This window comes from Triticum aestivum, chromosome 2B (genome assembly GCF_018294505.1).
Source record: "Triticum aestivum cultivar Chinese Spring chromosome 2B, IWGSC CS RefSeq v2.1, whole genome shotgun sequence".
Classification (NCBI taxonomy): Eukaryota; Viridiplantae; Streptophyta; class Magnoliopsida; order Poales; family Poaceae; genus Triticum; species Triticum aestivum.
In genome coordinates this window covers 300,254,923-300,266,806 of record NC_057798.1, presented here as the reverse complement: position 1 = coordinate 300,266,806, position 11,884 = coordinate 300,254,923, and positions in this window count along the sequence as shown.

Genomic DNA, 11,884 nt, shown 5'->3' with positions numbered 1-11,884 from the left:
AACTATTCCTACCAACAAAATTCACATTCATAGATTCATTATTATTCTCAATCAAAGTAGACAAAGGCATATCATTGGGATCAAGAGAAGTATTTTTAGTAGCAAACATCTTCATAAGTTCATCCATCTTTTCACTCAAAACATTGATTTCTTCTATAGCATGCACTTTTTTACTAGAAGATCTTTCGGTGTGCCATTGAGAATAATTAGCCATAATATTATCAAGCAATTTGGTAGCATATCCTAACGTAATCTATAATACCTAAATAGTTGATCCCCACTATCCTATTTCTCTTGACATGCAGCCTATCCAAGTCATCAGTCCCACTACCACCAATTAGCTTGCCCCATGTAGGCTTTCCATTCATGCTCGCATGCCCATATGATTTTCGGTCTTCCAAGATGTTGGCTCATGGTCTTGAACTGAGGTAGGCATCTGAGGAGACATGATTGATAGTGGGCATTCAAAGAGACATGATCCACCGTTTTAGTAACCATCTACAAATCTTGGCCAGCGCCTCCAAATCGCATCAGCATCCCTTCAAATTATGGTCGATGTGGAGGGGGTAGAAAGGAGGTGAAAAGGATCGGAGGAGTGGTGCGCAAGGGTGTGGGAGGACCGCATATCGGAGCTCCCCAACGAGCTTGCGATCCTGCGCTGCACCTCAAATCGTCCATCCACACCGCCGAGGACGAGGAGGATAGAGAAGGAGGACCGGTGGCGCACAGGGAGTCGGAGGACCACATATCGCTGCCGCTCAAGTCGGCCATCTACACCGACGCGCTCCCCTCGCGGCGGCGCGACCTCTCGGAGCAGCGATGGCCCGGGCGCGTCATCGACGGCAGGGACGGGGGAGCAGCTCTCGGCCCTCGATAGGTGAGAGATCTTAGGTGCAGGGACGGGGGACCAGCACCGTCATGCACCACCCGCTTGGCGACGGGGTGCTGAAGGGTATGGACTTCGACATGGAGTCCCCGTCCAGGTACGATGATGACATCGCGAGGAACCAAACGTCGCCGTACATGCCTACAAGGTCGATCCAGGTCGTGGGAGGCAGGATTTACATGCTCGGTTGCTCCTCGCGGGCCCGAGATGCGACCACGCTCGGCGTCGGGCTGTTCGAATTTCGATGTCCTGTGGGTGCAATTCTACAGGTCAATTCTACACGAACAAGCTCTGCCAGTTCACGCCCTGAGACAGGAGCATGGAGAGCGCATCGCATATGTGGATGGTGGCATTGCCGGATCATATACCTCGGCCTGCTGGCGGCGGCGCTGGATGTTGCGGATAGCAGGTTCATCGATGCGGACACGCACCTGTCTCAGGTTCTACTGTGGCTGGAAGGTGCGTCCAATTAACTGAGGATCATCATGTGGAGATGCTCTTACGAGGCTACGACAAGTACTCTGTTGTCTTTAGTGTGAAGCTGCAGATAAACTTGCAAAACCAGAATAAAAATACAGGTACCGGTACATTCTTGTTTACGGGCTCACACCACCGACCTGATAGCTGCTACCAGCATTTTAAATTATGATTTTGTGTTTACTTTTGTGTTACGGTTCTTTATTTCAATTTATAGACACGCCACTTTTTTCTTTGACAAAATTACAGGAAACGATGCATCCTTTTATTACAAAAGCATAATCTGTAAGTGGTTACTGTTTTGTCCATTCTGATCCTGATTCTAACTTAGTCCATACATTGATAGTGCATACTGCATACACAACATAACTCAAGAATTTGCAGGTTGGTGATTCCCTTGACATTTGGCTTCTATGTATTTTTATCTCCCTATTGTTGTTATACAGATACATAGTAGGAGTCATCACATGCAGGCAACCCGATCAAGGTTCCAACACTTACAGGTTTTGCCAGTTCTTGCAAATTTTATGTTTCAACTTTCTCAAGCATTCAACCAAAGTGCAGATCAATATATCAACTAGCATAGGTGATTGCTTACTTGCAGCAGAGCTCGATTTAACCAGGTGTGTACTATGAATTTGTAGGTCCCTTTGGAGATTTTTGTGTTTAACTTGCATAAGGTGTTGATTGGATTTAGAATTTTCTTTGGTTCATAATACTGAAAAAATCTCTACAAGGTGCTGTCTATGATGGATGTATACTACTTTTAGCTTTAGTCCAAAAATATAATATGTGGTCACTAATTAGGTCAAGTGAATATGGTTATAGTATTTATGATAGTATTTTTCAACTCAAAACTCACAAGCTGGATTTAGTAGCATATTTTTGTTTATGTTTGTTCATATTTGTGACAATACTTTTTGAAGAAATATTAAGGAGCTGGCCCATTGCTGGAAAATTTCTTTTGCGATAACATCGGCAGATGATGTGGCTTCATCAGAATGCAGGAAAATCACGTAGTGGGGAGCTCCCATTTGGATATAGAAAATGAAAACTTCACTTATGTGTCATTTCAATTTCCAGCTTGCAAAAATTAAACCACCTCTCAATACATCTTCCTTCGCCAAATATTCATCAAATCTTATTTAATATTCATGTGTATAAAAACTGATATTCAAATGCTCTATGGAAATATGACTAATCTTCAAAATACAAATTGCAAACCATTGTTATGTTTAACATGTACTTACCCACATGCTAATGTCTTGCGAACAACCAAAAAGAGACCAGTGCTCTATTTGTAAGCTTAAGAAACATTTTTTGTGATTATGTTGAGCACTTGGAAGTCTACTAGATGTCCCGCGGCAACGCACGGGGAATCCATCTAGTTTCCATAAACGTGCCTCCCGCGGCCGAATCTAAAAGATTTCTAGAAGCAAAATTCAATCCGGCATAAAATTTTTGTATGATCATCCATAAATTCAAACCATCAGTAGGGCAATTGCGAAGCATCAATTTCATTCTTTTCCAAGATTAGGCAACATGCTCATGATCAAGTTGTTTAAAATTCATAATATCGTTCCTAAGAGTGATGATCTTAGCAGGAGGAAAATACTTAGAGATAAAAGCATCTTTGCACTTGTTCCAAGAATCAATACTATTTTTAGGCAAAGACAAAAACCAAACTTTAGCACGATCTGTAAGTGAAAACGGAAATAACTTCAATTTGACAATATTGTTATCCATATCTTTCTTCTTTTGCATATCACACAAATCAACAAAATTGTTTAGATGAGTAGCGACATCTTCACTAGGAAGGCCGGTGAATTGATCTTTCATAACAAGATTCAGCAAAGCGGTATTGATTTCACAAGACTCGTCATTATTAAGAGGAGCAATCGGAGTACCAAAGAAATCATTATTATTGGTATTCGAGAAGTCACACAATTTGGTATTATCTTGCGCCATGGCAACAAGTAATCCAACACACAAGCAAACAGAAAGGCAACGGGAAAAAGGCAAACGGGAAAGAGAGGAGGAGATTGGGAAAGAGAGGGTGAATAAAACGGCAAGGGTGAAGTGGGGGAGAGGAAAACGAGAGGCAAATGGCAAATAATGTAATGCAAGAGATAGGGATTGTGATGGGTACTTGGTATGGTTGACTTGCTTGCATGAGCCTCCCCGGCAACGGCGCCAGAAATTCTTCTTGCTACCTCTTGAGCACTGCGTTGGATTTCCCCGAAGAGGAGAGGATGATGCAGCAAAGTAGCGTAAGTATTTCCCTTAGTTTTTGAGAACCAAGGTATCAATCCAGTAGGAGACCACGCACAAGTCCCTCGTACCTACACAAAACGATAGCTCCTCGCAACCAACGCGATTAGGGGTTGCCAATCCCTTCACGGTCACTTACGAGAGTGAGATCTGATAGAGATGATAAATAATATTTTTGGTAATTTTTGGTATAGAGATGCAAAGTAAAAAGTAAAAGGCAAAGTAAAAACAAAGCAAGTAATAAAGTAATGGAGATTGATATGATGAGAATAGACCCGGGGGCCATAGTTTTCACTAGTGGCTTCTCTCAAGAGCATAGATTTTCTATGGTGGGTGAACAAATTATTGTTGAGCAATTAACAGAATTGAGCATAGTTATAAGCATATCTAGGTAATGATCTTGTATATAGGCATCACGTCCGAGACAAGTAGATCGAAACGATTCTGCATCTACTACTATTACTCCACTCATCGACCGCTATCCAGCATGCATCTAGAGTATTAAGTTAAAAACAGAGTAACGCCTTAAGCAAGATGACATGATGTAGAGGGATAAATTCATGCAATATGATAAAAAAACATCTTGTTATCCTCGATGGCAACAATACAATGCGTGCCTTGCTGCCCCTTCTGTCACTGGGAAAGGACACCGCAAGATTGAACTCAAAGCTAAGCACTTCTCCCATTGCAAGAACTACCAATCTAGTTGGCCAAACCAAAAGGATAATTCGAAGAGACTTGCAAAGATAACTCAATCATACATAAAAGAATTCAAAGAAGATTCAAATATTGTTCATAGATAAGCAAGATCATAAACCCATAATTCATAGGTCTCAACAAACACACCGCAAAAAGAAGATTACATCGAATAGATCTCCACGAGAGAGGGGGAGAACATTGTATTGAGATCCAAAAAGAGAGAAGAAGCCATCTAGCTACTAGCTATGGACCCGAAGGTCTGAAGTAAACTACTCACACTTGATCGGAAGGGCTATGGTGTTGATGTAGAAGCCCTCCGTGGTGGATGCCCCCTCCGGCGGAGCTCCGGAACAAGCCCCAAGATGGGATCTCGTGGATACAGAAGGTTGCGGCGGTGGAATTAGGTTTTTGGCTCCTGTTCTGATCGTTTGGGGATGCGTAGGCATATATAGGAGGAAGGAGTACGTCGGTGGAGCAACAGGGGGGCCACAAGGCAGGGGGGCGCGCCCTAGGGGGGGCCTCCACCCTCGTGACCGACTCTTCTGCTTCTTGGAGTAGGGTCCAAGTCTCCTGGATCATGTTTGGTGAGAAAATCACGTTCCCGAAGGTTTCATTCCATTTGGACTCCGTTTGATATTTTGTTTCTTCGAAACACTGAAATGGGCAAAAAACAGCAATTCTGGGTTGGGCCTCCGGTTAATAGGTTAGTCCCAAAAATAATATAAAAGTGGAAAATAAAGCCCAATATAGTCCAAAACAGTAGATAAATTAGCATGGAGCAATCAAAAATTATAGATACGTTGGAGACGTATCTGTGCCCTCGTCAAAGTGGTGAGTTGCCTGAGCCGCTCCAGGCACCAACCTGCTGGCTCTCGAGATGAGGTAAGCACATGCACACTGAGAAAACACCTCGTAGTCTTTGTCGAAGGCACCAATGGTGGCCTCGAGAAAACGCCACGAACTATCATTTAAAGCAGCCAACCGCGTCGCGGCGTCGGTGCGTGAGGCGTCGATGGTGGCCTTGATGGCGAGGTGCTCCTCCAAGATCTGGGGGTCGGCACGAATGGCAGCCATCGCGACCTCATCCGCGTGTGCTGCCGCGATTTGCTTCTCCGCTACCAAATGCTCCTTGAGATCCTGGCTATACTGCGTGCACCATGTCTTAGGACGGTGCTTATTTGGTGGAGAGCTTGGTGATTTGGGTGGAAGGTGTCGCGCTCACGCCGATGGTCGGGGCATGTGGGATGTGGAAGGAGGAGGAGGACAGGGTTCGGGTGTGGATTACCTGCCTGGATAGGCGAGGCCGAGCAGCGTGAAGGAGGGTCGCCGGCGAGGAGGCGGCGCTGCAAGCAAGTAGTGAAGGTTTCAACTTGTAAAGGAAGGCGGAAACAGGGGAAATGTGGCTTTTGGTAAGGGGGGGCAGGGAGGTAGATATTTTCGCGGAAGCCGAAAATTTGGAATAGCTTCAGCGAAAAAACTGGCGTGCAAAGTGTCATCAGACACGGTCCCTTATTCAAATCGGGCTGTGGACTGTAGCTGATGAACCTTCTCGAGTAATCCATAGGCATACTATACACCGACGGTGCTCCAGGATATTTCGTACTGCATCTCACACGGTTGGTGATAATAAATTGTGTGGGATCTACTTGATTTTTCATCTTGATTTGAATTACATAATGGGGTCACAGCTGCAAAGGATGGTGTTTGAATTGCTAGAACTTCTATCTGTAGTGAACATGCAGCTATAGGTGTGTCGTCAAAAAATTTGGAATTATTCAGGGTTCGTTTGGACATTTTTATACGGTAACTTGGTTTTCTAGAAATTTCAGGTGCACAATTCAAAATTAAACCACATGCACATGCTCTGGTGCACCAAAATGGGTTGTAAAATGATATAAGTGTCCATGGATTGATACTTACATCCCATTCAAGAAATGGGGATGAATTTCAAACACCACAGCACGGTGGCTCTCCGGCAAATGTTGAGGTGCTTGCTTTTGTAATTCTAGTAAATACAAAACTCATCTAAAATTCATGAACCTTGGCATGCTATCATGGAACGACATCAAGATGTTGGGGTAAAAAATGTTATCCCATTTGGGCCAGGTTATGGTATAAGCTTCTCACAAACCAGAGCTTCTCTCACAACAAGCATGATGGTTTCGGTAGGGAACGTTTCACCTTTCTGGACGAAACGATATCCGTTGCATCTTCTCGATTTCAATTTTTTTTTCGAGTGTCAACATAGAACAACATGGGTGTCGTGTCAATTTTTGGGATTTTTCAGGGTCGTTTGGACATTTTTATACATTAACTGAGTTTCCTATGCATTCATGTGCATAATTCAAATTTGAACTACATGCACATGCTCTAATGCATATAAATTAGTTGAAAATTCAAATCTGTGTCCTTGGTTGCATGCTTAATTAGGTCCCATGCAAGAAATCAGAATGAATGTCAAACACCCTCCCACCGTCACTCGGCCGCAAACATTGAGATATATGCCTGGTTTTTAAATTCTAGTAAATCCAAAGCTCGTCTGGAATTCATGAAACTTGGCATGCTGTCATGGAGCGGCATCACATGCCGTGTAATTTTTTTATCCCATTTGGGGCAGGTTTGGGGATATGCTTCTCACAAATTAGAGCTTCTCAGAACAAGCCCGATGGTTTTGGTAGGGAACGTTTTACCTTTGGACGAAACGATATGCATTGCCTCTTCTCGATTTCAGTTTTTTTTCCTAGTATCAACATAGATCAATAGGGGTGTTGTGTGAATTTTTGGGATTTTCTGGGGTTCGCTTGGACATTTTTATACATTAACTGAGTTTTCTATGCATTCATGTGCATAATTCAAATTTGAATTACATGCACACATATGCTCTAATGCATATAAATTGGTTGAAAATTCAAATATGTGTCCTTGGTTGCATGCTTAATTAGGTCTCATGCAAGAAATGAGAATGAATGTCAAACACCCAGCCACCGTCACTCAGCCGCAAACATTGAGATATATATCTAGTTTTTAAATTTTAGTAAATCCAAAGCTCGTCTGAAATTCATGAAACTTGGCATGTTGTCATGGAGCGGCATCAACATGCCGTGGTAAAAATTTTGTCCCATTTGGGATAGGTTTGGGGATATGCTTCTCACAAATTAAACCAGAGCTTCTCACAACAAGCCCGATGGTTTCGGTAGGGAACGTCTCACCTTTCTGGACGAAACGAGATGCATTGCCTCTTCTCGATTTCAATTTTCTTCCTAGTGTCAGCATTGAACAACAGGGGTGTTGTGTTAAATTTTGGGATTTGGGGGGGGTCGCTTGGACATTTTTATACATTAACTGAGTTTTCTATGCATTCATGTGCATAATTTCAAATTTGAACTACATGCACACATATGCTCTAGTGCATATAAATTGGTTGAAAATTCAAATATGTGTCCTTGGTTGCATGCTTAATTAGGTCCCATGCAAGAAATGAGGATGAATGTCAAACACCCTACCACCGTCACTCGGCCACAAACATTGAGATATATATACCTGGTTTTTAGATTCTAGTAAATCCAAAGCTCGTCTGAAATTCATGAAACTTGGCATGCTGTCATGGAGCGGCATCAACATGTCGTGGTAAAATTTTTGTCCCATTTGGGGCAGGTTTGGGGATATGCTTCTCACAAACCAGAGCTTCTCACAACAAGCCTGATGGTTTCGGTAGGGAACGTTCCACCTTTGGGGACAGAACGATATCCATTGCCTCTTATTGCTTTGAAATTTTTTCTCATGTCAACATAGAACAACTGGAGTGTTATGTCAATTTTTGGGATTTTTGGGGGTTCGTTTGGACATTTTTATGCATTAATTGAGTTTTTCAATGCATTTATGTGTATAATTCAAATTTTAACCATTCACATGACGCCACGTGTCTTGGTTTTAATGGCTATAGGTTTTAATGGCTCTTGATCGCAAACGTTTTAGAAAGAACACCTGTATGCAAAGTAAGAGCAGGATTTGTGCATCTCTTCAACACAAACGGTTGTTTTGGATGACCCTTGTGCAACCACTTTACAAACAATTTGGTAAGATTTGCATCTGTCATATTGGGTATGTTGTCATTTGTCAAACTGGAAAGATTGTCATTTGTTGATCTAGTAACATTGCCATTTGTCAACCTTGTAACACTGCGATTTGTCAAAATATGAAGCTAAAAATCACTAGCAGTATCTAAGTTTTGCAACTAAAATTCAGTAATTAAGCATAGATGGAGGCGAGGAGACATGTTTAGCTGGGCGTGCAGTGGGTGGCGCAGTTCCCGATACAGCTTTAATGCTGAAGAGGGAGAGGGTAGCGGTTCCTGAAATGTTGAACGACCAATGATGCATCCTCCTTCAATTAGCATCATGAATGCATGACGGAAGTAATGGGAGGAGGACCGGGAAAAGAGGTAGCACGATGTGAATGCAACGTAGTTTGCACTCATATAAAGGCGCCCCTCCATTCCAATGCATCTACCACATCGTACGCACCTAAGCATTTGCCTAAGCACCTACACTAAGCGCAAAAGTGCTCACTCCAGACCCATGGCGGCGATGTGCGCGAGCGGCCAGCGGCTGTGCCATACGGTCCACGACGCCGGCCTGCGGCATGGCACCGAGGATCGCCTCCAGACGGTGTTGGCGACCGGCTGGTGGATGGCCGCCGTCGACACCAGCTACGACTCTCAGTTGGACCAAATGATCGTTGCCACCACCAACAAGTTTGCCGTCGTCAAGAAGCTCGCGAACTACATCACCGTACTCCTCCAGCCCGCGCGGCCGGGCTCCTCATTGCCTGCCACCCTAGTCGGCCTCCATGGTCGAAACCTCTTTCAAGCATTGGTGGCCCTGCGACTGCCCGCCGACGCCACGAAGAATGTCCACCTAGAGGTCGCGCTCACCGCGAGGCGCCTCGCCCTGCAAGAATTCATCGACCTACACATCCACGTGTACGAGCAAATCGTGTACATAGGTATCTACAAGGCTAGTGAAGACGCTATGACGTTGGCCTTCTTCAGCCGACTGGAAGCCTTGGATGCCTTTGCTGAGAAGCACATTGACCTCGCCACAAAAGCCGTCGATCCTTAGCCGCCGGTCGGTGGCCCGGCGCACTGAGTTGAGGAGGAGGAGGTCGTACGTTGATGAATGCATCTTTCTTCTTGCCTCCTTAATTCTTATTGTGCTATTGCATTCTCGTTCTAGTCAATACATACATGTGTGATCCCTTTGCTTAATTATATGCATCACTGTAACTAGTACTCCATCCTGTCAATTTATAAGTTGTGCCGCCAGTGTTTGGGGCCGGCGCACGACACAATAAGCACACCCGCGATAACATACAGAAAGGACATCCAGCAGTTCCAATGGCGATTTGTCAAAATATGCAGCTAAAAATCACTAGCACTATCTAATTTTTGCAACTAAAATTCAGTAATTAAGCATATATTTCATTCATAGATTAAGCAGTCGTGCTTAATCTATACAAATGGTTCAACTGTTAGGCGTCACGGCACGCTGTGCTCGCCATTAGGCGCCGCGGTGCACTCTGCTCGCGTCTGTCACCGCGCTCGGGTTGTGGACAACTTTTCCTTGCGTGTTCAACTTCTATATGCATATATATGGTTGCTCATCATTAAGGCTACCACGGAGCGCTCTGCTCGCATCCCTCCGCGCGCGCTCTGCCAGCGGTTGGGCCTGCGCACGATCACGTCGAGGGCCCCATATGCATGCGGTTGTGCCGCGCGCGTTGCCACGCGGTGCAATTACGTGCGCCACGATGGAGTTACACGCTGCGAATTAGAACTACCATCAGGACGTGCCGTCCGGCCTCCCCTTTAATTCCCGTGACCATTATAGCCTTAGTCTATTCAACCTTTTGATCGCGCCGCACAACACAACAAAGCACACCCACAACAACACATAGAGAGGGGATGTCTAGCGGCGCTCCAATGGAGTTCGGCGAGCATAAAGTGGAGACCCACACGAGGGAGACGGATCTCTCAATGGTGTACACCATTGACCTGGCCATGGTGGACGACTACATCAACACCATTGAGCAGTTGCTTGTTAGATACAAGTACAAGGTGGTCGGCATCGACCTCCAGTACACTGATGATAGTCCCGGCATAGATCAGAAGGTTGCCATCACCTAGTTGTGCATGCGCCATCATGTCCTCATCTACCACTACTGCATGGCCAGAGAGCCTTGCGACTGTTTCAACAGGTTTGTCAAGAACACTGACTACAAGTTCGCCACGGTGGAAACCACCGACGATGTAAAAGTGCTCAATATTACGGGCTTGGCCTGCGAGAACCTTGTCGAAATCGGTGACCACTACAGGGTCTGGGGTAGCACGAAGAAGGACTCCCTGGTCAAACTCGCCTCGGCCATCATCGACCCCTACTATGAAAAGATGAAGCAGGATGCCCAGAGAACAAGTGTCGTATCCTGGCACAGGGCCTGGGTGCGGCGACTAGATGAACCTCACCTCAGGTTCGCGGCCAAGAGCATGTACACATGCTTCGAGATGTACAGGTGGATTGTTGACATGAGGAAGTGCCTCGTTACCCAAATTGACAAGCCCAGATCGAGCCACAAGCAAAGCAAGCGTCACTAGAAGTAGATGATGATCAGATGATCGTTTATGCTAGTTAATCATGCATGTAATATATAGTTTACTTTATTGATGTGTGGAAGTGTTATGTGTGTAGTAGCCACCTATGAAATTATGCATGTAATAGTTTACTTTGGTGTGTGCAAATGCCATGGTTGTAGTAGCCACATATGTAATTGGATGTTTAATTTGGTTAATCATGCATGTATATATATGTAGTTGCTCTGTATGCAATCACATTGCACAACACACACGTCTTATTAGCAGGAATCGTTTGTGTTATTATCGGTCTTCGCACATATTTCTGATTACAAACCTGTTTCTCGCTTATCACACACATCTTGTTATATTGAACCATTTATCTTCTCTTATCTCAACACAAACAGTTCATCTGCGTGAACCGCATGTCGTATATCGCACACACCTTGATTTGGCTGACCATTTCTTTTGTGTTGCCTAATCACAAATAGTACATCCTAGTGAACCGTATGATGTTTATCGCACACACCTTCATCTGGCTGCCCGTTTCTTTTGTTGCTCCTCGTCGCAAACGGTTAATTGCATTGAACTGTAAGCCCTACATCACACATGGAACTAAAATCTGAACCGTGTTTGATGCCTCCGTCATCGCAAATGTTTTGCACCTTTTTTGACGGGGTTTTCACAGCACTGTTTGCGATTAATGCATCGCACACAGTTTCGTCAAAGGGTCTCTGATTGTAGTGCCGCATTAGCAGCAGCCTGCAGTAGTGTGTGTGCATGTCTCTCTCTCTCTCTCTCTCTCTCTCTCTATATATATATATATATATATATATATATATATATATATATATATGGCCTCATGAAGGAGAAAGTATCGCTCTAGCTTGGGGGAGGCTTAAGTCAATGTTATATTTATGCCCCAA